At 40.6% G+C, this 27,268-nt stretch overlaps 2 long non-coding RNA genes across 2 annotated transcripts; one reads left to right on the top strand and one right to left on the bottom strand.

The window, feature by feature from the left end:
• Window positions 1–2,042: 2,042 nt before the first annotated feature.
• On the bottom strand, window positions 2,043–5,931 carry LOC108696988. Its single transcript, XR_001932367.2, has 3 exons — window positions 5,881–5,931; window positions 2,685–2,766; window positions 2,043–2,359 (listed from the first exon to the last, which is right to left on the bottom strand). It is a non-coding gene; the product is annotated as an uncharacterized LOC108696988 (long non-coding RNA).
• A 15,401-nt stretch (window positions 5,932–21,332) lies between these two features.
• Window positions 21,333–26,713, top strand: LOC121395422. Its single transcript, XR_005962469.1, has 2 exons — window positions 21,333–21,390; window positions 26,379–26,713. It is a non-coding gene; the product is annotated as an uncharacterized LOC121395422 (long non-coding RNA).
• Window positions 26,714–27,268: the final 555 nt, after the last annotated feature.

Raw genomic sequence — 27,268 nt, forward strand, 5'->3', positions numbered from 1 at the left:
ACAATTCTTGCCGATAAAGTAGATGACTTAGAAAACAGGAGCAGGAGAAATAATCTCCGTATAATCGGCATCCCGGAATCGATCAAAGGGACTGACCTAGAACTATTCCTTCACTCCACCCTTCCATCTCTTCTCAACATGGAAGGCGACCAATCACGATTCCTGATCGTAAGATTCCACAGAATCGGCCCTCCAATGACCGCAGAATCCAAAAAACCAAGACAAGTAATTTTCAAGCTCCTCAATTACACAGATAAATTAACATTCTCTCAGTTTACAGGAAAACAAAGAATATTCTATATGAAACTAACCGCATATTAATATTCCAGGACTTTTCGGCCTCAGTTACTACGAAACGGAAAGAATTCTCACCGATTTGCACAACCCTCTTCAATTCTGGATATAAATTTTCCCTGCTGTTCCCAGCTAAGCTCAAAATCATTGACAAAGACAATGGGAAACCTCTGTTCTTTGAGAATCCGAAACTTGCACAGGAATATTATGACGGGAGAACGAGACTCACGGAGCATACCTGATCTAACAATCGGGGAAAATATATTCTTGTACCTTAGAGTGAGGACTTTTCCACATTCCAAACTGGAACATAGCTGGTGTACATGACACCGTTTTACTGGAAGATGTTTCTACTCTCTTTGACACCATACTCCTCCACATCAGTGACATGTCAATATTGGACTTTATTATAAAGGGCAAGATGTGAAATGTTTGATTTTCTATGTTTTTTTTATTCTCCTTTGCATACTCTGTTTCTCTATAGGTTATATAGTTACTGTTTCTATCAGCTCATTTCGATCCCAGAGGTGCTACAATGGTATGTTTTAGGGTTTCCACCTTCCTTCTATAAGGCTTCTAACATAGGGACTGGGTCTGCTCGCTGGGACAGACCACTCCCACATAACACCCACATCTTACCAATTGATCAGTTGAAAATGGGAATAGGTTAAAACATGCTCCCTACACAGAGGACAGGCTCCATGTTCCCTTCGGGAAAACCTGTTGACCTCTTTAAAGTAGTCTCTTGGAATGTAGGGGGCTTGAACACCCCAATTAAAAGACGAAAGGTACTAGACAAATTACGACGAGAAAAACCCCACAGTGCTTTTACAGGAAACCCATTGGAAACGTACAGACACCCGTAACCTGCACGATAACTGGATACAAGTTACTTTGGATGCTTCTTATAAATCCAACTCACGAGGGGTAGCGATATTGATTAGCAAAAACTTACAATGCACCGTCTCACGAACCTACAAAGATAAAAGTGGCAGATATCTGATAGTAGATTTGGATATTGCTGGTACTAAATTCACAATAATGAATGTTTATGCACCTAATGATGATAACAAATCTTTTTTTACAGATGTGCTACAGAAACTGACTTCCTGGGAGGCTTCAAATCTCATATTGGGAGGTGACTTCAACACTGTTTGGGATGATTTCATGGACAAATCAGGCAAGCCTAATGCACATTCACGCAATAGAGCAAAACCCCTACACATAACATGTGATACCTTACAACTTTATGACACATATAGGTACGCACACCCCACATCCAAGGACTACACTTTCTATTCTGGAGTTCATGGCACTCATTCTAGAATTGACTATTTCTTCCTATCACAAACGCTATTGCCCTAGTTGAAATCGACTAACATCAGTACTATAGACATCTCAGACCATGCACTAATCTCACTCACTATGAAATTACCTTCACCCCAACCTAATTAATTTAATTGGAGATTTCCAACATATCTGTGCACTAGTGAAGACTTCCAAACCTTCTTAAAAATGAGTTGGGCTAACTACATAGATGATAATATTGAACATTGGGACAACCCACAACTGCTATGGGCAGCGGCTAAGCCAGTATTGAGAGGACAAGTTACCTCATACTTAATCAAGCAGAGGAGGGCTTATAATGAAAAATATAACTTCCTACAGAAACAATTGACCATCCACTACACAACCTTTAAAAGAACTAACACTCAGGAGGACAAAAATAAATACAAAGAAACAAAGGAACTTTTTGACATTTTATTAACGGAAAAGGCACACAAATCAATCAGTCATATCGCTAACAAATTCTACAGGTATGGTAACAAATCAGGAAAACTACTGGCACGTATAGCTAAAAGTAAGGCCCGCAACCCCTATATCCAGAAAATTAAGACACCTGATGGTTGGACCCATGACACCAACTTAATTAAAAATATAATGGCTGACCACTTCAGGAAGTTTTATGAATCGTCCCGCGATGATCCACATGATGGGGTAAAGTTTTTACAGGAAGCCGGACTCGATAAATTGACAGTCCAAGACCGAGAGATATTGGATGCACCTGTAACAGAAAGTGAAATATCACATACTATCAAACAATCAAAAAATGGGAAAACACCAGGACCTGATGGCCTTTCAGCGGAATTTTATAAACACCTGTCACCAGACCTGATACCCCTTCTATCTAAACTATATAATGACACTTTACAAGGCACACCCCTCTGGCATGAAGCCAACGTAGCTAGAATAATACTGATTCCCAAAGAAGGAAGGGATTTAACAGACCCGACTTCATATCGTCCAATATCATTACTTAATCAAGACCTCAAAATACTGACTAAAATAATCACAGATAGATTGCAACAAATACTACCCTCAATACTTACCGAACACCAAGTAGGATTTATCAAACACCGTCACCCAGTCCAGGCACTCAGGAAGATAATAACGGCAGTCTATCACAGTAACCTGGAAAAAAGACAACACGGCATGTTAATAAACCTAGATGCAGACAAAGCTTTTGATAGGATATCTCACGCACATCTCCGCCGCCTACTTAAATTCCAACATTTTGGCATTCAAACCTTCAATCTATATAAAACATTATACTCTTCACCTACTACATTTCTGACAGTAAACAATGCTAACTCAGACAGATTTGCAATCAGCAGAGGTACTCGTCAAGGCTGCCCCTTGTCACCTCTTTTTTTTTACATAGCGATTGATCCTTTATTAAGACACATACTGAAATGCCAACAATTTCAAGGGATACAAATAGGCCAAACAAATCTCAAAGTGACAGCTTTTGCTGATGATATCCTGCTTTTTATCTATCAACCCAAAACAGAAATACCCGTTCTCTTGCGCATTATACAGAGATTTGGCAAAATAGCAGGATTTCAAATCAATTTAGATAAATCAGAAGCCCTTCAGCTACACCACACAGATAAGACAGATTGGCTCTCACATTTCCCTTTTAAGAAGACAACACAAAATATTAAATATCTAGGAATTCAAATTCCCTCACATCACAAGGATTTCTACCCCTTAAATATAAGAAAAATCATTGACGCTATACAACAGGAGACACAGCAATGGAAACATATTAACCTGACCTTCCTGGGCAGAATACATTTCATTAAAATGATTTTATTCCCCAAACTCTTATATCCATTACAGATGTTACCATTCTGCATTAAGCCTGATCAAAAAACGATTAAATCAAATATTCAGATCCTTCATATGGGACAAAAAACGTCCCCGAATCAGTCTCTTTATTAAGCTACAACAACCTAAAAATCGTGGTGGCCTCAATTTCCCAGACATTAAAGCTTATAACGAGGCAGCCCTTCTTCGATATGCGGGTGACTGGATTCTTAACAGAAATGTTTACACGACGCTCTCCTTGGACCAATATCAAACTGACAACTTATCATTAAATTATCTATTGCACACACCTATACAGAATATTCAAACGCACATCAAAAATAACCCATTATTCCTAGACACATACAAAGCATGGCACTCAGCCAGGAAAAGACAAAACATCTCACAATACGTTTCCCCTTATTTGTCATGGGTTGGCAACAAAAGCTTCCCACAGGGTATACGAAATCCTATCCTTCCTAACTGGAGTATGAACGGTTTACATAACATACTGGACAACGAATATACAGTATTCTCTTTAGATAAACTAACAGAAAAATTTCCGTTTGCAGCCACCCATATGTACTTAACTCTACAAATTATTCACTTTGCGAAAACCACGTTAAAATCCCTAACAAATAGCGACAAACACAACATATTGAACCAACTCTGGAAAAACAAAAACGAAAAACTCACAACTTCGCACATATACCAGGCCATCAAACTGTTAATAGACATAGATAACGAAGATAAACCCAATTTTAATTGGATTGCAGAGATTCCTAATGTCACAGAATCAGATATTCTGAAACAACATACTAAAATTACGACACTACTCCCGGCTAGTAGATACCAAGAAATGTCTCTTCAGATTCTACATAATTCATACCTCACTCCACTTAGGAGATTTAAGATGGGTAACCTCTCCTCAACTGAATGCTTGAAATGCCGCACTCCCGAAGCAAACCTAATACACACATTATGGTCTTGTCCTTTAATGCAATCTTTTTGGAAAGAAGTTACTTCTTATGGTGCACAGATGATTGGGAATCCCCTCCAACCACACGTGGAATGGGCTTTATTCAGCAACACTAACTCGTTTACACAAGTTACGAAAACAGACAAACACCTAATGGGACGGCTGGCAGCAGCAGCCAGGAAGACTATACTGCAACAATGGCTACACACCGAACCTCCCCCACTGATACTGGTAAAACAAAAACTACACCATATTTTCCACATGGACTGGCTAGAAACCATAACCAGAAAAGAACACGATACAATGAAATTCTTTAATACTTGGACGACCTACATAACACACCTTCCCCAACAAATCAAACACCTCACAATTTATACTTTTAGACATACCTAGTGGTATGATATGGAAACTTTGAAAGATAACCCTTTGGTCGTGGAATCATCCCAATATCTAATAGCGTTACAACAAGAACAATTGCAACCTGATACTGCACCTCCCAGGAGTCATCGGATTAACAGATTGTTAACCTCTTATTTAGACTGATCCCCATAGGTCCTACCCCCATGCTATACACCATACTTGAGCTGATTGTTTGAAAAAAATTGTTTAACTGTTTTCTACTTGATATTATAATCACTACAATTTTTGCTTTATGGAAACGTATATTATTGTATCATGTGATTTCGATTTATTCTTGCAATAAAAACAAGTTATAAAAAAAAAAAAAAAAGTACTGGGCCATAAGTACTGGTCTCTCAAAGAGAGTCTTATGAAGTTAGAGCATAGTTTGTCTTTGCAGTGTGTATCATAGACCTAAGCAACCAGCCAAGAGCATCAGAGCATCAGAGTTGAGTCTCTGCACCCACTTTACTGAGTCTATATTTAATGACACCATTTAACCCCTAACTTCCATCTTGCTTGGGGATGGTATGGCATACAGATAAAGTCACTTGGCTTTGTGTGTTAAATGCATGATGATTCATTTGAATTACTGAGTTGGGTGTGTTCTATGGCAAAAGAGCCATCTTGGTTATATTTTCACAATAGCACCTTCAACATTTATATAACTATTTACCTCATGTTGCTTCTCTATCATCCTTGTTTAACATGCTTACCCTTTATAACTTGCAACATCTTATAACTGTTAAACACAACAACTTTATGTAAACTTTTATTTCTTCACGTACGATAATTCTTAATCCATTCATTAATTGGCCTCTAATCAACTTAAATATGGGGGGGTTGTGGATGCACACCTGAGGCCAATTTCAAAAAGTATAAAGCCCTGTCTAAGTAATTCAAGTAAATATGCCAGTGCATGTAATTTTGAAACAGGGTTTTTTTGTTACAAAGTTATGATCATAATATTGATAAGCCACCATACCACGTCAAGGTAAAACCCCACATGGTGGTCCCTAACTTATTTATCTTTAGTCATAGTAAAAAAGGTACATTACCTCTCTGTAGTAACAATTCTTTATGTAAACATCTCCTGTGCTTTGGTTTCAAACTCTGTGCTAGATCCTCCCCCGCCAACTGCTGAGCGGCTTTTAAGGGAGAGACTGCCTTAACCAACGCCCATTTTAGAAAAGTAGAAGTCAGGTGTTGTAATTAAAAACAAAGTAGAGTGATATGTGCAGTTGCACAATAGTGTGTATACATGTGTAAGTGAAATGTGAAGGTGTGTATGGTAGTGGTAAGGGAAAGTGTATGTGTATTTGGGAGTATGTATGTAAGAAAGCATAGAATGAAAGAGTGTAAAGAAGAACTAAATAAAAGACACAATAAGTGTGTGTGTACATAGAGAAGTGTCTAATGGGACGTTGATTTTTTCACGGCTAGATCCTCCCATGCCGCTAGCATTTATGGCTTTTAACCCTTTAAATGCCACAGATCGTAGAATCTACGTTCTGTGGCAAAGGTACTTGAAATGCCACAGAACGTAGATTCTACGTTCTGCAGCACTTCCGGGTTCAGGAGCGGAGGAGCGGCTGTTAGAGCCGCTCGCTCCATTCCTGCTCGATCCCCTGCCCCTAGGCAACGAGCAGAGCAGGGGATCGAGTGGCCCCTGGGGCGCGATCGCCCAGGGGCCCAAAAACAGCAGCAGGCACGTGTTACTTACGTGTCCTGCTGCTGCAGCCTGCACCGGATCATCGATCTCCGCCCCCACAGCACACAGACAGGAACCACGAGGCAGATGTCTTCCAGGGGCTCTTCCTGATCGCCTGCAACAGTCTCCAGCGATTTTTTCAGGTTAGTGCAACAATTACACACACAAACACACCAACACACAATTATTACAGTAATACACACACATTTTTGGGGATTGGGGGGGTCACTTACACTCACTGCACTTACACACACGTGCACACGCACACACGTGCACATAACATGTAATTTACCATTTGTACACACGCACACGCACATACATGGCATTGTGGCTTTTTTTTTTTTTTTCTTATCGCATCGTCTCTTTTTTTGGCTGAAAAAAATGTTTTATTGAAATTACGAATAGCGTATTCGCTAACCGTACTGTGCAATACCTTTTGTATGTTATTTCGGTGATTATATTGCAATTTTGGGTATTTTGGTGCATTTTTAGCCATTTTATTGAATTTTTAGCCATTTTATTGCATTTTCAGCTCTGCATATGTTGTGTTCACTTGTTTCTAGCCGTAGAACCTGTTTGGCCCAGCTAAAATATTCAAACTGTGATTCTGACAGCCGATAACACTAGTCTGGAAAAAAAAATATTGATTTTTGTGGTTTTATTGGATTTTTTTGCATTTCACTCTTTACTGCCTTATTTTGTTTTGCCTTGTAAATTTTATATACTATATATCCATTTGGGGGTCTCTGTGCACCACATAGTTTGGTATATCTATGCATATTGGGCATCAAAGTGTTCAGTAGACACCAGGTGTTCATATTTAGGATGTTTTATGCTGATACGTTACGAAATGTGGGGCATATAATGGGGTAAAAGTCAAGCTTTGTGACGATTTTCAGAAATTTGATAAAAACCGTTACGTTCAGCATTGATTTGCAGTTTGGCAGTTTGCAGTAGAAACACTTATTTACCCATATTGGATTCGTCAGAATGTGTACTTTCTGAAAATATATGGTTTTCTGGGGTCTCTGTACTGTTAGGGGGGTCTAATGTCGCATAATACATACACCAGGTGCTCATATTGCAGCAGCCAGCGCGTCAGCCTTGAAAATGTATATACACTATTGTCATTTGGGGGTCTCTGTGCGCCACATAGTTTGGTATATCTATGCATATTGGGCATCAAAGTGTTCAGTAGACCCCTGGCATTCATATTTAGGATGTTTTATGCTGATACGTTACGAAATGTGGGGCATATAATGGGGTAAAATTCAAGCTTTCTGCCAATTTTCAGAAATTTGATAAAAACCGTTATGTTCAGCATTGCTTTGCAGTTTGGCAGTTTGCAGTAGAAAAACATATTTACCCATATTGGATTCGTCAGAATGTGTACTTTCTGAAAATATATGGTTTTCTGGGGTCTCTGTACTGTTAGGGGGGTCTAATGTCGCATAATACACACACCAGGTGCTTATATTGCAGCAGCCAGCACGTCAGCCGTGAAAATGTATATACACTATTGTCATTTGGTGGTCTCTGTGCGCCACATAGTTTGGTATATCTATGCATATTGGGCATCAAAGTGTTCAGTAGACCCTTGGCGTTCATATTTAGGATGTTTTATGCTGATACGTTACGAAATGTGGGGCATATAATGGGGTAAAATTCAATCTTTCTGACGATTTTCAGAAATTTGATAAAAACCGTTATGTTCAGCATTACTTTGCAGTTTGGCAGTTTGCAGTAGAAACACATATTTACCCATATTGGATTCGTCAGAATGTGTACTTTCTGAAAATATATGGTTTTCTGGGGTCTCTGTACTGTTAGGGGGGTCTAATGTCGCATAATACACACACCAGGTGCTTATATTGCAGCAGCCAGCGCGTCAGCCGTGAAAATGTATATACACTATTGTCATTTGGTGGTCTCTGTGCGCCACATAGTTTGGTATATCTATGCATATTGGGCATCAAAGTGTTCAGTAGACCCTTGGCGTTCATATTTAGGATGTTTTATGCTGATACGTTACGAAATGTGGGGCATATAATGGGGTAAAATTCAATCTTTCTGACGATTTTCTGAAATTTGATAAAAACCGTTATGTTCAGCATTGCTTTGCAGTTTGGCAGTTTGCAGTAGAAACACATATTTACCCATATTGGATTCGTCAGAATGTGTACTTTCTGAAAATATATGGTTTTCTGGGGTCTCTGTACTGTTAGGGGGGTCTAATGTCGCATAATACACACACCAGGTGCTCATATTGCAGCAGCCAGCGCATCAGCCTTGAAAATGTATATACACTATTGTCATTTGGGGGTCTCTGTGCGCCACATAGTTTGGTATATCTATGCATATTGGGCATCAAAGTGTTCAGTAGACCCCTGGCATTCATATTTAGGATGTTTTATGCTGATACGTTACAAAATGTGTGGCATATAATGGGGTAAAATTCAAGCTTTGTGACGATTTTCAGAAATTTGATAAAAACCGTTATGTTCAGCATTGCTTTGCAGTTTGGCAGTTTGCAGTATAAACACTTATTTACCCATATTGGATTCGTCATAATGTGTACTTTCTGAAAATATAGGGTTTTCTGGGGTCTCTGTACTGTTAGGGGGGTCTAATGTCGCATAATACACACACCAGGTGCTTATATTGCAGCAGCCAGCGCGTCAGCTGTGAAAATTTATATACACTATTGTCATTTGGGGGTCTCTGTGCGCCACATAGTTTGGTATATCTATGCATATTGGGCATCAAAGTGTTCAGTAGACCCCATGCGTTCATATTTAGGATGTTTTATGCTGATAAGTTATGAAATGTGGGGCATATAATGGGGTAAAATTCAAGCTTTGTGACGATTTTCAGAAATTTGATAAAAACCGTTACGTTCAGCATTGCTTTGCAGTTTGGCAGTTTGCAGTAGGAACACATATTTACCCATATTGGATTCGTCAGAATGTGTACTTTCTGAAAATATATGGTTTTCTGGGGTCTCTGTACTGTTAGGGGGGTCTATGTCGCATATTACACACACCAGGTGCTGATATTGCAGCAGCCAGCGCGCGTCAGCCGTGAAAATGTATATACACTATTGTCATTTGGGGGTCTCTGTGCGCCACATAGTTTGGTATATCTATGCATATTGGGCATCAAAGTGTTCAGTAGACCCCTGGCGTTCATATTTAGGATGTTTTATGCTGATAAGTTACGAAATGTGGGGCATATAATGGGGTAAAATTCAAGCTTTGTGACAATTTTCAGAAATTTGATAAAAACCGTTATGTTCAGCATTGCTTTGCAGTTTGGCAGTTTGCAGTAGAAACACTTATTTACCCATATTGGATTCGTCAGAATGTGTACTTTCTGAAAATATATGGTTTTCTGGGGTCTCTGTACTGTTAGGTGGTCTAATGTCGCATAATACACACACCTGGTGGTTATATTGCAGCAGCCAGTGCGTCAGCGGTGAAAATGTCTATACATGTTGTCATTTGGGGGTCTCTGTGCGCCACATAGTTTGGTATATCTATGCACATTGGGCATCAAACTGTTTAGTAGACCCCTATGTTTATTTTTAGGATGCTTTATGCTGGTAATGATACATGGACAATACGATGCTGGAAAGTTGAAGCTTTGAGGCAATTTCCAGATATTTCACCCAAACCGCCAAATTTGGCAAAGCCTTGCGACTCAGTAGTTTGGAGCAGAAAGGCATGGGTACCCATTTTAGATTCGGTAGAATGTGTACTTTCCAAAAATATATGGGGTTGGGGGGTAAACATATATTTCTGTGTTTTTACCCCACAAAAATGCAGTCAATGTGTTGATTTTTCATTAGCTGAAGTTACCCACGGGACTGTTTGTATGCGCTAACTTCATTTTGGGGCCTCTAAATGCCAGATACTTTGGTAAACTTATGAACAATGGCCACCAAAATGTTCAGAGGAACCCTGGCAATCATATTTAGGGTGCTTTTTCTTAGTACGTAATGACACATGGGTGATATGGTGCTGGGAAGTTGAAGCTTTGAGGCAATTTTCAGATATTTCACCAAAACCGACAATTGTGGGAAAGCCTTGCGACTCAGTAGTTTGGAGCAGAAAGGCATGGGTACCCATTTTAGATTCGGTAGAATGTGTACTTTCCAAAAATATATGGGTTTTGGGGGGTAAACATATATTTCTGTGTTTTTACCCCACAAAAATGCAGTCAATGTGTTGATTTTTCATTAGCTGATATATTATTCAAATTGCAGATGAGTGATTGCTCACCAAAGTTAATCACATCTCAAAGGAGATAATTAACTGATTAAAATACAACTGTCACTTAAATTAAAGTGCACTTAAATATGGAGTGTGAGAATTGTCTGAACAGAAACCAGGTCTGGGGATACTGAGCAAAGTACCCCATCTATTGCCCACTGGTCAGCAAATTCTTTCAACCGACCAGTAAACACTGCTTGGGTGTACTCTGCTCGGATGCGGGAACGCACCAGCACTCGGAACAAGACCTCTGCTGGCAGAGGATTCCCACCTTCCAAACAATGCTTTCTAGATTTATGGATGACTAATTTAGCTAAAGCCAGGAGCAAGTTGGAGAGAAGGTCTTTCTCTTTATTGTCCCGGGATACTGGGCGTCCAAAAATATAAACATGAGGGGAAAAGTGTAACCAGAACTGCAGGTAAAGCTTCCTCAAAAGAGCCAATAGAGGTTGCAGTCTGGCACACGTAAAATAAGCATGAAACACAGACTCTCCTTTGCCACAGAATGGACAAGCAGCTGGGGAGTCTGTAAAACGAGCTAAATACTCTCCCGTGCTCAATGCACCATGCAGCACTTTCCAACTCAAGTCTCCAGTTGGTCTAGGCACCAAACTGGAATAAAAAGCTTGCCACTGAGGTCTTTCACCCTCATTAAGCACACGTCTCCAGATGGTATCATATCGGGAGATGAGGGCAAGGAAGTGTACAGTGTGAAGCATTAGAGAGTACAACAGCTTTCTTGTTATATCATGAAAGCGTGTCAATGGAAAATTCTCCAACTGGCTCAAGTTGGGGGAAGGAGGTGCTTGGGGGGATTGACGGGTTTTAGGTGCTATTATTATGTCTGGAGGTGAGGAGTTCCAAGGTGGACGTGGCTCTCCAGCATGTAAAACCCCATCAATGAAGGTGTGAGAATCAGGAGAGATTGTGTCCTTGATTTCCTTGAGCAGACGGTGTGGAACCCTAGTGGTGAGGAATCCCATGCGTTGCATAACTGCTTGAGAGTCCATCCAATCTGATTTCTCAAAATCCAGGAGATCTCCAACTCTGGTTAACCGAGCCTGGCAAAGGCGACATCGGATGCTGATGGATTCTAACATCCTAGTCTTAAAAGATGGATTGTAAAGTAGGGGCTCATTTAGAATGTCTTCCCCTTCAATGGCTCCTTGCCTTAACACAGATACCATGCTCCAGGTCTTTAGCGTGTCTTGGTAGTAAGCCGGCAGGGTTGAAAGGTTTCTTAGGAAACCCTCAGGTTCAGTTATAAACAATTGCCGGTCATATGCCATATTTCGTACCTGGCGATAAAAACTCGATGCTAGAGTACACCACTGTGGAGAAGGATCTGCATACAAGTATCTCTGTATTTGCTGGAGACGGAAGGTGTGCACTTGAGAACGTATACACACGACTCCCTGCCCTCTTTCAACGGGAGGCTTGAGACACCTGCAGAAACCCAATGCTTTCCTATCCAGAGAAAGTCCAGTAACCTTCTCTGGATCTTAGCAATGAATTCTTGGGTTGGGCTAAGACATATCAGCCGGTACCAGATCTGAGAGGCCACCAGCTGATTAATCACCAAAGCTCTCCCCCTCATAGAAAGTACTTTAGCAAAACCCTTCCACTTTCCAAGGCGCGTTAGAACACACTCCTCAAGTTCAATGAAATTCTGTGAGACAGGATACTCCTCAGCTGGTAGACGCCTAAATATTTAATGATTTTACTCTCCCACGAGATGTCACGAAAAGCAGGAGGCAGGCAATCTACCTTTAGAGAACCCTCCAGAAGGCCTGAGCTCTTGGACCAGTTGATCCGGGCAGATGAGGCAGCAGCGTAGACTTCTTGACACTCTTGTGCCCGTTCAAGATCAACTAGGTCCTGGGCCACAAGAATTACATCATCAGCGTAGGCTGAGAGAACCACCCTCATGTCAGGTTCTTTGAGCACCAGTCCCGTGAGCCTTTTCCTTAAGAGACACAGGAAGGGCTCAATGGCCAGCGAGTACAGTTGTCCCGACAAGGGGCATCCTTGCCGAACTCCTCGTCCAAAGGCCAGAGGTGCAGTCAGAGACCAGTTGATTTTAACTAAACACTCTGCAGAGGCATACATTGTTTTCAGGTAGCCCACAAACTGTGGGCCAAAGCTATAGGCTTGCAGAGTGCCTATAAGATATTGGTGATCCACCCTGTCAAATGCCTTCTCTTGATCCAGAGAGAGAAAAGCAAGAGATAGACCAGTCCTTCTCGCAAAATGTAGTAAGTCTCGGATTAAAAAGACATTATCAAAAATTGTCCGACCGGGGACTGTATAGGACTGGTCAGGATGAATCACCTCTGCCAGCACAGATTTGAGCCTAAGTGAGATAGCTTTGGCCACGATCTTATAGTCTGTGCTAAGCAGTGAGACTGGTCTCCAGTTCTTAATAAGACGGAGATCCCCCTTCTTAGGAAGTAGTGATAACACTGCTCGACGACACGAAAGTGGCAACTCACCTTTCTTGAAGGCCTCAGTTAGGACCCTATGGAAATCAGAGCCCAGAGTATCCCAAAAGAACTGGAAGAACTCTATGGTCAGTCCGTCAAGCCCAGGAGATTTATTGTGGGGCATTAAACGAAGTGCTTGAGAGAGTTCATCTAGAGTGATTGGTGTTTCCAACCTCTCTTTTCTCCTCTCACTGACCACTGGAAGCCCATCCCATAGCTCCTCACAGGCATCTGGAGAGATGGATCTGGAGAAAAAAGGTTTTGATAGAAGGACCGGGCTCTGTCCCGGATAGCCTCCGGATCCTCAAGGGGGGTTCCATCCTCCGCAAAAAGGCATGTGATTTGTTTTCGGTTCCCCTTCTTCTCCAGAGCATAGAAGAATCGCGAACCACGATCCATATCACAAAGTAACTGCATCCGGCTTCGCACAAAGGCACCACGAGCCTGTCGTTGTTCCATGTTACGCAGCGCTTCTTTCCTTTCTAGATATTCACACTGAAGGGCTTGGTCTTCAGAGCCTGATAGCCTTTGCTCAAGATCAAGCACCTCCCCATTCAGTGCCTCAATCTCTGCATTGCGCTGCCCGCTCACACTTTTGGTATACTCTTGACACAAGAGCTTTAGGTGAACCTTGCCTACATCCCACCACTGGTTCAATGTGGCAAATTCATCCTGAAAGGCCCTCCAGCCTCTCCATGTATCCCGGACTGACTTTGCAAAACCCTCATCTTCTAATAAACTGTTGTTAAAGTGCCAGTAAGCAGCTTTTGGCAGAGATGGTGCGATTGACATTCTCAGGGATACACAATTGTGGTCTGAGAATGGTGCCAATCTAATGGTGCTCGACTGGGCTCGTGACATGAGATGGCTCGATATATATATCCTATCAATCCGGGATTGAGAAACATGACCATCTTTCACCCTGACATAGGTAAAGGCAACCGTCTCTGGATTCTGTTCTCTCCAGACATCAACCAAGGAGAAATGAGCAATTAGTTCTCGCAAAACGGACTCAGACGAGTCTCTTTTCTTGGGTACATTGCGATCTCGAGCATCAAGGGTGTAATTAAAATCACCCCCTATAATCAAGGCTTCATCAGAGTCAATTGTCTCCATGTAGGCTGACAAACTTTCAAAGAACCGTGCCCTCTCTGGTCCGGTAGTAGGAGCATACACATTCATTAGATTATATGTTCTACCTGACTCCCGGACCCGAAGATGCAATAGACGGCCAGGGATGACAGAGGTAGCACTCAGGACCTCTGGCTGGAAGGAATCTGAGAAAAGGGTCACCACCCCGCATGATGTCCAAGTGAGGTGATTAAAAAAGACCCTTCCCTTCCACTCCAGATTCCAGCTTGCTTCAAGCTCTGGAGTGGTGTGGGTCTCTTGGAGGAAACTCACAGAGTACCCTCCTTGAAGAAGAAAGGAGAGTACCTGAAACATTCGGAAAGGATTCCGACAGCCATTAGTATTAAGTGTGCTTATACTCAAGGCCATTACTGAGTCTTAGGAAGTGCTTTAACCTTCATCAAGGTCTGATGAGACAAACATTTTTTGTGAAACTTCATTATACGGAGATATTCCGCTGTTCCATAGTTCTTGGCCTCTTTTATGACCTTAATGTATTGTCTCACAGAATTGATTACTAAAGTCAAATCATGCCACTTCTCCAGAGCCATGTGCATCTTCTTCTCTAATTTAACACCAAGGGTGCTCTCAAGAAACTTTTTGAGTTCCTCAGCAGGGATGATTGGGGTAGAAGGATTTGCCACTCCTATGTCAACCTCCTCTTCAATGTTCCCCTCATCCATGAGCTCTTCCTGGCTAAGGGATTGATAATCTCCCCTCTCCACTAGAGCTTTGAGAATCTCTCCACAAGTTGTTACAGGAAAAGTATCAGAATCACTTTTCTGGAGACCCTGCAATGGCTCAGGTGTTCCCTCAACTTCACTTGAAACACATTTGGAAGTGTTTGACACAGGAGCAACAGAACTAATTAGCTCCCCAGCAACAGGTAGAGCTTTGGAGGCTCGGTGGTTAGCCTCTGCCCTCTCCACTACCTCCTGTGCTTTCTGGATGGCAATAATATTTGGGTCAGTTGAAGACAAGGGAGGAGAGATTTTAGCATGAACAGTAGAGGTTGTCTGGCTACCCTCCTCCGTATTTACAACTCCACCCTCACCATCCTTCCCAGCAGTTTTATCTGCAGGGTCCTGTATGGGGGTTAGCCCAATATTCTCCCCCACCTGGAGTGAAATACCCTGAGGCACTAAAAACTGAGGCTGGTTGCAGTTCCCAAATCTCAGCACTTCAGGAACACAGACTGCCCACTCTGCAGGAGTCTCATTAGGTGTCTCTTTACACTCCAAGGGAAGATCTTCCAAATGATTTTGAGGCAGATACTGCACCCCTGACTCATGCAGACCATTAACCTCATTATTCCCCACCTGGTCTGGAGGCAAGAGTGCATGGTCTGACACCAGTTGATCGTGACCAACAGTTGGGCCAGACAATGTCACCACATGAGGAGCAGAAGTTTTGCTGCCCTTTTTACCCTTGGATGGGGGTGCCCCATCATTAACCACTGATGCCCATTCCTCAGGTACCAGCCAGTTTGATTTAAATTTCCTCTTTTTCCTGGCATCTGAAGAGGAAAGGCCACTATCTGCCCCAACCCCAACAGGTGTTGCAATCATGGGCACCCCCACACCTTCAGGGGTGCCCATAACAGGGGTACACCCTTTTGTGGTAGGAACAACTGTGACCCTGGGGGAAGCTTTGACATGTTTTCCCCCCCTTCTCTTTTGCCTCAATTGTAAGACATGCTGCAGCCTTAGATGTCTTCAGTGAAGAAGGAGGAGGTTTGGATGTTGTAGAGGTGGGTTGTGTAACAGCCACCTTGAGGTTCTTTAGTGAAGGAGATATCCCCTTTGAGGACCCTGCTGAAATAGTCCCAGCAGGATAAGATGTTTTATTTGAGGCACTGGGAGCAGGAACAGGGGCTGTGGTCTTAATTTTCCCTTTGGGGCAACTCTGGCGAGTGTGCCCCAGGTTCTTGCAAAGGAAGCACCTCACTTCCTCTGTGCTGTAAAAATTTTTATACAGCACCCCTTCAAATGGAACCCCCAAAGACCCCTCAATAGTGTCTTGCCCCCGAGGTAAAAGTAGTTGCACCTGCCTTTTAAAGGAAAGGATGTGCCTCAGTCTGCTCTCCTTACATCCCAGGGGAATTCTAGACATATTTGATTTTAACTCCCCAAGGGCTTGCAGGTGGGGGTACAATAAGTGGTCTTGCAGGAAGGGGGGCACATTAGATAAAACCACCCTTGTGCCCAATCCTTCCAGGGGTTCAACAGGGACATAACTCCCTCCCACTGTGATACCCCTCTGTGCCAGGGCATGCACTGCAGTTAGCGTACGGGCAAAGATTATGGCTTTCCCATACATTTTACTTGCTGCCACTACTGCAGAGTGGCCCACCACTTCAGCTGCAGCCTTTATATAAGCCTCTATGCCATGAGTGCTGGACATTAGGCATCTGACCCCATGCTTCCTTGTAAGCTTCTCTACCCCAGCAGTGACTTGGCTTGGGTTGCTGCCAGTAGCTACCGCGTGTGCAAATGTTTTAGCAGGGGTCACATTGGCTGCAGCAGCAGAAATAGAGGCAATGGGGCTTTTTGACATGGGCTCTGACTGGTGTTTCCTTGCAGAGCTACAGCTGGGTTTTTCAGGTCCTTTTGCTTTAGAACCAAGAGATGTTTTTTTATAACTTTCCTTTTTATTCCCTCCCATTATTTTACACAACACCACACAAAAAGAAAGCTTTATACTATTGATTAACAAAAAAGTAAGTTTTAAGTTGAGAAGCTGTGGCAGGGAGAGGGTTAATGTGAGCAGGTGCCTGGGAGCTGCACTGCTGCTGCTGGAAAAGATTTTATATTTATACTTATATTAAATCCTTCTCCCTTTAGCTTTCTCTCCTCACAGAACTGAGTGCAAAATCAAAATACCCACTCAATCTGTACAAAAATTAAACAATTTGTGTTGAAACAACAGAAAAATGCAAATGAAACTGACACCCAGGTGCGGGGGAGGGGTAGGGGATCTAACAGTGAGTTTGTAGCCCAGAGCAAGTGAAGGGAACTGGGCTAGGAATCACTCACCTTCAGGGTCAAAAGAAAAATCGATTTTTAGTAAAGAAAATCAACTCAAAACTTCCCAAATTTCACCCACCAAGTGGACAACACATTCACACACCAAGTGATAACAAAAAAATCCTGTCTCAAACATGAATTTCAATGCTTAATTCAGCACTAAACAGAGAGCTTTCTCCTGTGTGTTGATCTCTCATTAGCTGAAGTTACCCACGGGACTGTTTGTATGCGCTAACTTCATTTTGGGGCCTCTAAATGCCAGCTACTTTGGTAAACTTATGAACAATGGCCACCAAAATGTTCAGAGGAACCCTGGCAATCATATTTAGGGTGCTTTTTCTTAGTACGTAATGACACATGGGTGATATGGTGCTGGGAAGTTGAAGCTTTGAGGCAATTTTCAGATAATTCACCAAAACCGACAATTGTGGGAAAGCCTTGCGACTCAGTAGTTTGGAGCAGAAAGGCATGGGTACCCATTTTAGATTCAGTAGAATGTGTACTTTCCAAAAATATATGGGTTTGGGGGGTAAACATATATTTCTGTGTTTTTACCCCACAAAAATGCAGTCAATGTGTTGATTTTTCATTAGCTGAAGTTACCCACAGGACTATTTGTATGCACTAACTTCATTTTGGGGCCTCTAAATGCCAGATACTTTGGTAAACCTATGAACAATGGCCACCAAAATGTTTGGAGGAACCCTGGCAATCATATTTAGGGTGCTTTTTCTTGGTGCGTAACGATACATGGGTGATATGGTGCTGAGAAGTTGAAGCTTTGAGGCAATTTTCAGATATTTCACCAAAACCGACAATTGTGGGAAAGCCTTGCGACTCAGTAGTTTGGAGCAGAAAGGCATGGGTACCCATTTTAGATTCGGTAGAATGTGTACTTTCCAAAAATATATGGGTTTTGGGGGGTAAACATATATTTCTGTGTTTTTACCCCACAAAAATGCAGTCAATGTGTTGATCTTTCATTTGCTGAAGTTACCCATGGGACTGTTTGTATGCGCTAACTTCATTTTGGGGCCTCTAAATGCCAGATACTTTGGTAAACTTATGAACAATGACTACCAAAATGTTCAGAGGAACCCTGGCAATCATATTTAGGGTGCTTTTTCTTAGTACGTAATGATACATGGGCGATATGGTGCTGGGAAGCTGAAGGTTTGAGGCAATTTTCAGATATTTCACCAAAACCGACAATTTTGGGAAAGACTTGCGACTCAGTAGTTTGGAGCAGAAAGGCATGGGTACCCATTCTAGCTTCAGTAGAATGTGTACTTTCCAAAAATATATGGGTTTTGGGGGGTAAACATATATTTCTGTGTTTTTACCCCACAAAAAATGCAGTCAATGTGTTGATTTCTCAGTAGCTGAAGTAAAGTCCTGAACAATTTGGATGTGCTAACTTCATATTGGTGTCTCTAAATGCCAGATACTTTGGTAAACCTATGCATAATGGGTATCAAACTGTTCAGTGGACCCCTGGCAATCATATTTCAGGTGCTTTTTCTTGGTACCTAATATAGTTTGGGATATGCGGAGCAGCAAAATAAAACCTTTGAAATGATTTTTCAGAATTTTGAATTTTTTTATGAAAAACCGCTATGTTCAGACAAGCTTTTATGTTTGGTAGTTGGGAGTAGAGAGACATAGTTACCCATTTTGTAATCGGCAGAATGTGTACTTTTCAAAAATGTATGGTTTTCTGGGGTAAACCTACGGTTTCAGGATTTTTTGCCTTGGAATCTAAAGCATGCCGTTTTCTGCCTTAGTGCTTTCAAAATTCGGTAATATACTGCCGGGAGTTTTTGAGGTACAGAAGTCCTAAATCTCCCTAAAACTATACATATCTGGTATTGGCACGTTCGAGAGACATAAGGCTTTCCAAATCAGTTGGATTTTCCTCCGTAAAATGAAATATTTTTCTGGTATAAATTGATATACGATGAAAAATGGTAATTTTTCATTTTTTTTTGGTATTTAGCACTATAAATTTTTTTTGCACAGGTGGAAATACATGAAAACTCAGGCAGATTTAGAAAGCTCAGTTTCTACCGAAAAAAACAATGTATAGTTTTCCTAGGTAAACTATAGGTTTCCCCTCAGAATATGCCCCTAAAGTGAGAGAGCACAAAATGTTTCAAAAACGGCTGGCATTTCGCGTAACCAAAATGTGAAATTCTGCTGGCACTTAAAGGGTTAAGAGAGAGCGATTGCACAAACCAAGGCACAACAAGTGAGGGGGACCACCAAAAATATAAAGGGGTGGGTATGAGGGTGCAATAACCACATGAGCTTAGCCAAAGCTTCCGGCAAATACATAAATATGGGGGGGTTGTGGATGCACACCTGAGGCCAATTTCAAAAAGTATAAAGCCCTGTCTAAGTAATTCAAGTAAATATGCCAGTGCATGTAATTTTGAAACAGGGTTTTTTGTTACAAAGTTATGATCATAATATTGATAAGCCACCATACCACGTCAAGGTAAAACCCCACATGGTGGTCCCTAACTTATTTATCTTTAGTCATAGTAAAAAAGGTACATTACCTCTCTGTAGTAACAATTCTTTATGTAAACATCTCCTGTGCTTTGGTTTCAAATTCTGTGCTAGATCCTCCCCCGCCAACTGCTGAGCGGCTTTTAAGAGGGAGAGACTGCCTTAACCAACGCCCATTTTAGAAAAGTAGAAGTCAGGTGTTGTAATTAAAAACAAAGTAGAGTGATATGTGCAGTTGCACAATAGTGTGTATACATGTGTAAGTGAAATGTGAAGGTGTGTATGGTAGTGGTAAGGGAAAGTGTATGTGTATTTGGGAGTATGTATGTAAGAAAGCATAGAATGAAAGAGTGTAAAGAAGAACTAAATAAAAGACACAATAAGTGTGTGTGTACATAGAGAAGTGTCTAATGGGACGTTGGTTTTTTCACGGCTATATCCTCCCATGCCGCTAGCATTTATGGCTTTTAAGAGAGAGCGATTGCACAAACCAAGGCACAACAAGTGAGGGGGACCACCAAAAATATAAAGGGGTGGGTATGAGGGTGCAATAACCACATGAGCTTAGCCAAAGCTTCCGGCAAATACATAAATATGGGGGGGTTGTGGATGCACACCTGAGGCCAATTTCAAAAAGTATAAAGCCCTGTCTAAGTAATTCAAGTAAATATGCCAGTGCATGTAATTTTGAAACAGGGTTTTTTTGTTACAAAGTTATGATCATAATATGGTGGGGTTTTACCTTGACGTGGTATGGTGGCTTATCAATATTATGATCATAACTTTGTAACAAAAAACCCTGTTTCAAAATTACATGCACTGGCATATTTACTTGAATTACTTAGACAGGGCTTTATACTTTTTGAAATTGGCCTCAGGTGTGCATCCACAACCCCCCCATATTTATGTATTTGCCGGAAGCTTTGGCTAAGCTCATGTGGTTATTGCACCCTCATACCCACCCCTTTATATTTTTGGTGGTCCCCCTCACTTGTTGTGCCTTGGTTTGTGCAATCGCTCTCTCTTAAAAGCCATAAATGCTAGCGGCATGGGAGGATCTAGCCGTGAAAAAACCAACGTCCCATTAGACACTTCTCTATGTACACACACACTTATTGTGTCTTTCATTTAGTTCTTCTTTACACTCTTTCATTCTATGCTTTCTTACATACATACTCCCAAATACACATACACTTTCCCTTACCACTACCATACACACCTTCACATTTCACTTACACATGTATACACACTATTGTGCAACTGCACATATCACTCTACTTTGTTTTTAATTACAACACCTTTTCTAAAATGGGCGTTGGTTAAGGCAGTCTCTCCCTCTTAAAAGCCGCTCAGCAGTTGGCGGGGGAGGATCTAGCACAGAGTTTGAAACCAAAGCACAGGAGATGTTTACATAAAGAATTGTTACTACAGAGAGGTAATGTACCTTTTTTACTATGACTAAAGATAAATAAGTTAGGGACCACCATGTGGGGTTTTACCTTGATGTGGTATGGTGGCTTATCAATATTATGATCATAACTTTGTAACAAAAAAACCCTGTTTCAAAATTACATGCACTGGCATATTTACTTGAATTACTTAGACAGGGCTTTATACTTTTTGAAATTGGCCTCAGGTGTGCATCCACAACCCCCCCTCTAATCAACTTCACATACAAATGCCATCTTTTTTCAACAAACAATACATATTCCATATTTTATGCATCAAAGAGGAGCAAACTTGCAATGGTGTAGTAATACGAAGCCGAAATAATTTTTGCCAACTTTCTGCAAACCTTTGAATTATTATTCACAATAGTTTCACTTATCAGTTTCTGCTTTGGCAAATACACATTTAACCATGTCTGTTAATTTTAAGTCTCATGTACAAATTTTTCTTAAAGCACATCTATGGTGTTCATTAACATGTTGCTTTTAACCCTTTCCCATTTTTCACCTCTGTTGGTGAACAGGCAAAGGCTCTGGACCTTTGACAAACAGATTTCTTCCTCTTGGGCTGGAGGCTCTAGTTCCGACAAGCGTTTTATTCCACAAATGGGCTACCTGCCTTAGTGCCTGCCATAGTGCCCCTTACCTCAATGGCCAGCCACTTGCCTTAACAATCTGCCGATCCTGTGCACTTCTCCCTCTAGTCAGGCACGGATTTCCCCTGAGGGCCCAGAGGCCAGCGTCCTCTGGCGCCACCCTCCCACCAGGTTGCACGCATGTGCATACTTTCTTACTGGAGCACTAAGCATCTAGCACTTAGTGCTCCAGAATCGAGCTAATTATCCCTGTGGCTGGGATGCATGCCACCCCTTAAGTTATGCCATCCTAGGTCTAGGCCTTTGTGGCCTCGCTGAAAATCAGGACCTGCCTTTAGTTTCCACACCCGGTCACCTATGGGGTGCCATTTGTCCCAAATACATTCTGTATACAAAACTATCCCTAATACACAGAATGAATGTCTCTCATGTTATATAAGAATTTGTGACCATACACAGAGAAAAAAAATATACAAAAGACTTATTTCTATTAAAGAATGAAAACAAAATCTGGTTAGTGCACAAAAGGATGTCATTATATCACAAACTCCATTCTGTACAGTTTAACAATCAATCTGTCTCACAAATGTATAACCTCCATGTAACGGGCACACTTATGTGCAAAGTTACTTACAGAATGAATTATGTAAAAACAAAGTTGGACATAATATATAATAGTGTAACTAACTAGTGCATGTCAAGCTAGATTTGAATGACAAAATAGATATCTGCGACAGAAAGCAAGATTTTATAGTACAGGATTCATTCTTTCCACAAAATGACAGTTTTGTTTCACAAAATAGATAAAATAACCATTCTGTGAAGCAACACTGTCAGTCACATTCCTGAACCAATAAGAACAAAGCTTATTGCCATATACAAACAAGATGAGAAGTGGCCAGCTCTGCTCCACATGGCTAAGGCAAAGTATCTGACATGCTGTAGAGGGCGCCCTCTAATGTCCCCTGTGCTGCATAGTAATAAACATGAACAAACCTTTTCTAAAAGAGCTGCTGTTAAACACTACAGGTTCATAAATGGAAGTTTTTACAAATGGCTGAGAAATACAGTATAATGCTGCACTTATAATGATTGTAGAGAAAGAAAAGTATGCAAAACATAAATATGATCATTTTAGGTGATATGGCTTTTCTTATTGAAGTAACCTGCTTGTGTGGCCATTTTGGTTAAGGGCATTCCTGCTGTTTTACCATTATCTTGCTTTCTGTCACAGATATCTATTTTGTCAGTCAAATCAGGCTTGACATGCACTAGTTGTTTTTACATAATACATTCTGTAAGTAACTTTGCACATAAGTGAGTCCGGTACATGAGACAGATTGCTTGTTAAACTGTACAGAATGGAGTTTGTGATATAATGACATCCTTTTGTGCACTAACCAGATTTTGTTTTCATTCTTTAATAGAAATAAGTCTTTTGTATATTTTTTTTTCTCTGTGTATGGTCACAAATACTTATATAACATGAGAGACATTCATTCTGTGTATTAGGGATAGTTTTGTATACAGAATGTATTTGGGACAAACGGCACCCCATAGTCACCCGGTCCGTGGAGGGAGGAGTACAGTTAAGGGATTCTTACCTTGAGCAGTGATGCATCTGCCTCGTTCGTCCCCAGCTCCTCACTGTGCCATCTGCGACTTGAGCCTGCCTGAATTTCTCCACCATTTTTCCAATTGAGGGAAAAAGATAAGGTTTATTGCACATGAGCTCCATGGATTCTGAACTCACAAAGAGTTAGAACCCCGAACAAAGAAATCACAGAGTTTTTATCAAAAGGGCGTTACATAACTACCATAGTTACAATTTTTTCCATAGTTACTATTGCTATCATAGTTAATATTGTTTCCATTGCTACCATAGTTACTTTTGTTTCCATAGTTACCAATGCTACCATAGTTACTGTTGTTTCCATAGTCACCAGTGCTACCATAGTTACTATTGTTTCCATAGTTCACATTGCTACCATAGTTACTATTTTTACATAGTTACCATTTCTACCAAAGTTACTATTTTTTCCATAGTTACCATTGCTACCATAGTTGCTATTGTTCCACAGTTGACAGTACTATTGGTTACTATTGCTACCATAGTTTCTATTGCTTTCTACTTCACCTTTAGTAAATTTGTCCCTGTTCCTTGCTGTTATTTGATTAAACTGGAAAACTGCACAGCAAACTGTATATTAAATATTTAGTTTAAATGAGTGTATAGATAGGATGGCATGAGTTTATGTATATATGTATGTGTGTGAACTGGGGATCATTTGAAAGGATAGAACTTAAAGGGGTGGATCACCTATCAGTTAACTTTTATCATGATGTAATGTTCTGAGACAATTTGCAATTCATTTAATTTTTTATTATTTGTGTTTTTTGAGTTATTGAGTTGTTTATTCATTGGCTCTCCAGTTGGCAATTTCAGCAGGTTGCTAAGGTCCAAATAGCAACCCTACACTGATTTGAATAAGAGCCTTTAAAATGAATAGGAGACAGTCTGAATAGAAAGATGAGTAATGAAAATAGCAAAGTAGCAATAGAAAGGAAGACCAATTGCTTAGAATTAGCCATTCTATAACATACTAGAAGTCAACATAAAGAGAACCACCCATTTAACTTAATACAAACCCGAGCTATATTATTAAAGAGAAAAGTAAAAATACACAGGGGTGACACATTTCGGAACATTACAATTGTTTCAGGTGTTAATGGCATAAAGCAACGATGCTTCAAAAGTAAAACATCTTACCTGTGGGCCCTTAAACAAGTCCTTTTAATGTTCCAGTAAGGATAACAGTATGGACATCTTCTTGGCAGCACCAGCTTAATAAAGACGACAGATGGCCTTATGATTATGCAAATAAAGCCAGCTGCTTCTGCAGTAGGAAGGAGAAAATAGCTTAAAAGAAAGACTAAGGATGGCACAATACATTTTTGTGTAGCAATGTGACCTCTTAAAAGAATTCTAGGTAAATAATATCATACTATGCCTTGTTTAGTTGTTTAGAAACTGCTTTCCTTCTTAATATTCAACATGGTAACAGCAAACTGTTAAATCATTATCGCTGTTGAAGTGTATCTTATAATGTGCCTCATTTCACATTCTAGTGGAGACACTGCTAACTACTATTTCAGTATTACTTAATATTGTATTATTTTTCACATGATACAATGACTTATGTAGAAATGTGATTTATATGTGCCAGGACTATCTGAGAGACAGCATAATCATGAAATATATTTTTAAATCTGTTGCTCACATCACAGAACCAACAGAATGTAAGAAGATTAATTTTACTCTATATGTAAAGCTTTAATGTATTATAATTGAAAAGATAGCTCAGTTCTATATACTATAGGGGCATATTTACAAAAGAGCGAATTGTGTTTTTCTGATGAATTTTTGCTAAAAAGACAATTTGCAACCTATTTACTAAAAGACAAGTAACACACTTTGCAAGTGAATTAGTCTGGAAAACGTACTCTGCGTTTTGCCAGGTGAATTTTCGCTCAGGGGACAATCGTAAATTCGCTAATTTATCAAAGTGTGAAAATGTCAATTCATTACGGTTTTTATCAAAATCTATTTCACCAGGTTCTGACTTGCGGCCTGCTGCGACACTATTAGTCCGCTAAAGTCCTGCTGAGTGCTGACTCAATTCAATAGCATTTTTGTCAAAATTGATACTTGCGCATCAAAAATGGGTGTCACCAGTATAAATACCTAACCCCCTGCCCTTACTCCTGTAGGGGTGGAAAAATTTTTCAGTGTGAGCATGGCAGAAGCTGGCCCACTGAATCCGCAGCAGCTGCGCTTCTCTATAAAGTTCCTACACCGGGAGGAGTAGATAAATCCCTCTAGGGACCCCTGGTATACAGAAACTTAAAAAGGGCATAATTGAGCAGATGTGGTGCATACTGAGGCCTCGCTACAATATAGGTCTGAGGCTCTCTGTAATTCAGCACATCTGGAGTGACCTGAAGAGATGGTACTTGGATTTGGTTAATGAACTACTAGAAGAAGCAGAAGGTTGATATTTTAAACAAAATGGATACATTTTTCTTCTTAATTACAATAAAGTCACTTGTTTCCTATTAAATTTGCTATTTTCAGCAAAAGTGTTTTTAGGTGAAAACTTTAACATCAGAAGAAAACAGATGACAGTAATATAATTGCAGAGAAGTAAATTAGCAGATTATATACTACAAAAAACTCTTAATGGCATTGCCCGCCTTTTACTTGCCATCCTTATAGATTATGGTTTTCCTGTAGTTACTTGACACACCTCAACCTGTATAATTTGTACTGTACAAATGCAAATGCTGCATTACTCAAACTGAGATTCTTTCATTGCCAGCTGAATGGCTCCAAGTGGATCCGGCTGCAGATGGAGAAGCAGAACCACCTGCACAAGCCTTCCAGCTAGCAGAACCAATGGTAGCAGAACCAGTGGCAGCAGCAGCACCTCAGGATGTCAGCACACAGACTGGAGAGCATCACTACCAAGACCACACTGTCCTGCTAATGTGGTCAATGCAATGAGGCAGGAGCTACAGGAGATGAAAGACATTCTCCAAACTTTGAGGGGCAACCCTCCTCCTGTTTTATAAATTTGTGATCAATGATGATCACTTCAGTATTAGCATCGTTGCACTGTTTTTTTTATTTTTATATAAAAACAGTTCTATCTTCTATATTTAGAGTTTTTTTCATTTAACTACATGTACGGGATCCGATATCCAGAAACCCATTATCCATAAAGCTCTGAATTATGGAAAGGCAATCTCCCATAAAGACTCCATTTTATCCAAATAATCCAAATTTTTAAAAATGATTTCCTTTTTCTCTGTAATAATAAAACAGTACCTTGTCATTGATCCAGACTAAGATATAATGAATCCTTATTGGAAGCAAAACCAGTCTGTTGTGGTTATTTAATGTTTACATGATTTTCAAGTTGTCTTGAGGTAGGAAAATCCAAATGACAAAAAGATCCATTATCAGGAATACCCCTGGTCCCGAGCATTCTGGATAACAGGTCCCATACTTGTACTCAGATGGTACTTGAAGTTGTTTGGATTATATAACACACTATGACTATTTTCAATCTCAGTCATACAACATTGCATTTCATAGTATTTCAGATTCATTACAATTACACATAGATACAGTATATGGTTCATTCACATAAATATGGTATATGGTTTATTCTTTTTAATGTGGGATAAAAAGCACCCAGATATTATC

The sequence above is a fragment of the Xenopus laevis genome, chromosome 7L (genome assembly GCF_017654675.1).
Source record: "Xenopus laevis strain J_2021 chromosome 7L, Xenopus_laevis_v10.1, whole genome shotgun sequence".
NCBI lineage: Eukaryota > Metazoa > Chordata > Amphibia > Anura > Pipidae > Xenopus > Xenopus laevis.